This window comes from Poecilia mexicana, unplaced genomic scaffold (genome assembly GCF_051168715.1).
Source record: "Poecilia mexicana isolate PSO_F unplaced genomic scaffold, ASM5116871v1 scaffold_2, whole genome shotgun sequence".
Classification (NCBI taxonomy): Eukaryota; Metazoa; Chordata; class Actinopteri; order Cyprinodontiformes; family Poeciliidae; genus Poecilia; species Poecilia mexicana.
The window spans coordinates 15,459,905-15,464,049 of record NW_028263371.1 but is presented as its reverse complement, the minus strand read 5'-3'; the positions used below and the strand labels follow the sequence as shown (position 1 = coordinate 15,464,049).

Below are 4,145 nucleotides of genomic sequence, written 5' to 3'. Positions count from 1 at the left end.
TTATTGATTTTATGACAGAGGCTGCGGGCCGGATGAAATTTGACCACGGGCCGCATTTGGCCTCCGGGCCGGACTTTGTACATGCCTGTAGACAGTGATGGTTTCTGGCATGAGCAATATGGGCAAACATCCAGGGCGTTATCTTTTTAGGGCTGGCACAAGACCACTGTGGATTGTAGCACAAAGATGGAAGCATTTCATTTTAATATTGGTAAAATGTATTAAGTATTTAATGTCTAGGTGTTTTTATGGGCATATGGATCTTTCAGATCAATTTGAGAAGCATTTTTGATCATATTACACCATTTTATCGTGCCATTTAGTGTGGGCCGCTGGTCTTGGTCTTGACTCGGTCTCGGATCCTAAAAGTCTTGGTCTTGTCTCAGTCTCGATACGCTCTGGTCTTGGTCTTGTCTTGGTCTCAGGTTAGGTGGTCTTGACCACAACACTGTCTCTTTCTCTGTAATGTTAGCTATGAGCAATTCAAGCCAATCCTACCTTGCTGTAAGTTAACGTTAGCTAAAGTTATTAAACACAATTACTGTAACGTTAGCCCTTAATATTAGACATATTTTAAAGACAGGCAAATTGTTTTTTCCCTCCAATTTTAATCTAGCAAATCAAAAGCTAATATATTAGTCAAAGTTATTCTTCATGTGCATTATTTAGCAACTTGGCTGATGTGACACAGAGTTTGTGTTCTTTGCTTTGGCAAGTTCAGCCACATGAAGACCCAGGCTAGCCTAAGGACACAAGGTGGGGAGGACAAAGTTGGCTAATGAAGACATGCTACGAGTGTGGAGGATGATAATAAGGACCAGCCACCAGAGAAAGAAGTTCCTGTTTGACCAAAGAGAAAGAAGCAGATGAAATATTCCCCAAGAAAATTAGGTAAGTCGTTTTTGGGTTAATATTTTCTGAGCAGGAATCAACATTCACCAGCTGAGTTAAGTTACGTTTTAGACAACTAAAAACTGATGTTAAATCTATTTTGTTATTAATAAGTTTCTTGCAAACAACCATAAGTTAGAGTATCTGGTTAGAAATAATTTAGATAATTAAGAAAAAAGATGCACTCATGTGCCTAAAACTATACATTAAATGATGCTTTCTAAATAACAGTGGCAGTCTGTCTGAACTTCTGCCAGACAAATATTTGATCAGAATAATTTTGTTCAGCTCCAGTTATTATTCCACTTGTATTAAGAAATAATTGTATTGCACTTTATAACAACCAGTCATGTTAACTAGGCATTTGTCTGCCAGTCTACCATTCTGACAATGTGCAGCAAGGGACATTTTTGGAATGGTAATTAAATAAATGCTGGAATATGATGACATTGTTTTTTGTTTTTGTTCTTTTTTTAAGTGACCACAATGAATTGAGTCATCACCGACTATGAGAATGTCCAGAAGAGATTCACCAAGTTTGAATTCATGAAAAGGCTTTCGCCATGATTAACTATTGCAAGAACAGCTTGTGGCAGGAAGAGGTGGAGGCTGCACCTGCTGGCAGGGTGATTGTAAGCGGGCCAATAGCGCCAGAGGGCGCTCAGTATAAAAGTAGAGGTGAGCTCCAGTCTGACGTTGTTTGCTGTTGACACACCGCGCTTCTGTGTTGAGCTGTCTGTGCGCTGAGTACAGGAACGGACGGGCGTATTTACCTCCACGTTGATTGTGGGTGAGGTGGTTCCTGCAAAAACAGTGCCAACATTTGAGCATTCCCATTTGGGTGCAAGTGTGGAGAGCTTGCTAATTGGTAGGTGGAATGAGTGACAAATCTTGTTTTTTTTATTCCTTTATTTTAAACTGTTTTATTATTTAGGAATCTCGACTGTCACACACCGCTGCTGCTTTGCCTGCACCAAGTCACTGCTTACTTAGCGGTTGCAAGAGAGAGACCGGCTACCTGGGACACGCCCCCCCCTTCTGAAATCGAAACAAGGAGCGGCTGATCGCATTCATTTCGGATTGGATTGGACTGGGTTGCTCATTTTGCTGTGCCTGTTGAGCACAGGGATTTTATGGGTTTATTTAGACATTTTTATTTCTTTTATCGCCTGTATTTTTAACAAATTGTCTTTTCTTATTTTTATTTTCTAGACTACCGGTGGTGCACTCGGGCCTGGATGCGGCGTCCCTTTTTGGCGTGACTGTGCAGTGATTAATACCAATAGGTGGAGGGAATTACAAGGAGTGAGTGACTTCACGGGTGTTTGTTTTGATTTCTTTGCTTTGGAGCCTACCATCCAGGACCTGGCCGTATCCACCGGTAAGCCTAGTCGGATTTATTTTGTGAATTTTCTTTTTGTTCAGATACAGGTATTTTTACTCTCTGTCATAATAAATTATTATTGTCCTGAGGCCTGTCTCTCGCTGTTTTGCAAAACCGGACCTGTGTCCCTTTATTAATTCCTGGGTGAAAACCCCGGGTGGCGTTGTTGGCAACAAACAACATTGTATAGTCCAAACCACTGAACGCCACAAGCTGTAATTCCTGAGCATTTCTGGACACCTTCAAAGAGCTGCTTCCAGGAAATGAAGACAAGAAGAAGATCTCCTGTTTTCAGAGCATTACAGGAAGACTATTATGAAGGAGTTGGCTGACATAAAGCAAAAAATGTTACTGTTGAAAGAACCTATTTTCTTAAGTTAAAGAATAAGTAATTCTGTTTTAGTTTTTCAATCAGTATTTCAGAGTAACAATATACTGACCAGACGTTAAACCCTCTGTTATCTTAGAACAAGTTATCTTTTGTTTTATTCCAATGTACAAAGGGTTTGTTCTACAGTTATGATCTTAGTTATAAGTAGTCCAGTGTGTTTCACTTCATTTGAGGTAAGACTTAATATCAATGACTCTGTTAGCATAGCATTTGACACTGTAATACTAAATTACATATTTATAATTGTTGCTACTAGTTTCAATTTACTTGCAGTAAAAGTTAATATTAATGACATTTAATGACATCTTCATAACTGTTACTTGTTTCACTTTACTTAATGACACTGTAATAACACTTAATGACATATTCATAACTGGTGCTACTTGTTCCACTTTAGTTGATGCAAAAGAAATTGTTAATGAGTCTGTTAAATCATTTGACAGTGTAATAAAGCTTAATGAAATCTTTATTGCTTGCCCTCCTTGTTTTGCTTTATTTCAGGGAGTGGAAATATTAATCATTGTTTTGCTAGTGTAATAATTAAATCATGACTACTATTATGACAAATTTATGTCAGATCATGATTTCTTGGTTAATGTCAAGTTGTCATAACAAAGACATTTTGAATAATGTCAACTTTGTATTAAAAGTGTCATAATTTACCGAATGACGCTTTATGACAACAGTCATAAATATTCATGAAGACTTATTGATGTTCATGACATGTTATGTCATGTTTATGAAAGTGTCATGGCAGTCTTATTCACCCCTTTCAAATAAAGTGTGACTAGTTCATGTCATGTTATTTTTTGACTAAATGATATTGTACTAATTAAATTGCAATTATTGTTAGTATTGTGTTGTCATTTTGTTTATCCTTAAGTTTTAGTGTCTCTCTGAGGGAGATGACTTGAGATGTCTGAGCTGCCTGCTCATTTGAGACACGGCCTGTGTGCCAAAGTTAAGTTATGACGTGGTTCCTCCCTGATAACAGGCATTCTTTTCTGCAGGGCTAACTTAAAGCCCTCTAAGATGTTATCCAAAAGAATCTTGCTCATCCACTATTTTCACATGTCGTAAGATTTAACTGTATTAAACACTAAGAATATTTATTTTCCTCAACAGACCCGACATGGATGTCTTCTTAAGTTGTAAACTCTGACTACATAATGTTGAAATAAAATTGATATGCATTTTGTAAATATATTTTCTCTATCAGTGACTTAAATTATTAACTGTGATAATTATGTTTGTGTAATGTAGTGTGTATATATATTAAACCATGTACAGTGTTTAATACTTATATAGATGTTCGGAAGAAATAGCCACAAACCTTATGTCTTTGGTCCACAATGGCAGCTTTAATTTTAGCATTTCCTCTCCTCCACATACTTCGTTGCCAGATGTGTAAAATTTACAAAGATACAATTTAAATGTAAAAGTTGCACATATGTAGATTACTCAAGAGAAGCTATTTAC

The 4,145-nt window shown here is 37.2% G+C and overlaps 2 long non-coding RNA genes across 2 annotated transcripts; both read left to right on the top strand.

Annotated features, from left to right (window-relative positions):
• Positions 1-608: 608 nt before the first annotated feature.
• Positions 609-1,474, top strand: LOC148160493 (uncharacterized). Its single transcript, XR_015762376.1, has 2 exons — positions 609-891; positions 1,370-1,474. It is a non-coding gene; the product is annotated as an uncharacterized LOC148160493 (long non-coding RNA).
• An 8-nt stretch (positions 1,475-1,482) lies between these two features.
• On the top strand, positions 1,483-2,363 carry LOC148160492 (uncharacterized). Its single transcript, XR_015762377.1, has 2 exons — positions 1,483-1,759; positions 1,826-2,363. It is a non-coding gene; the product is annotated as an uncharacterized LOC148160492 (long non-coding RNA).
• Positions 2,364-4,145: the final 1,782 nt, after the last annotated feature.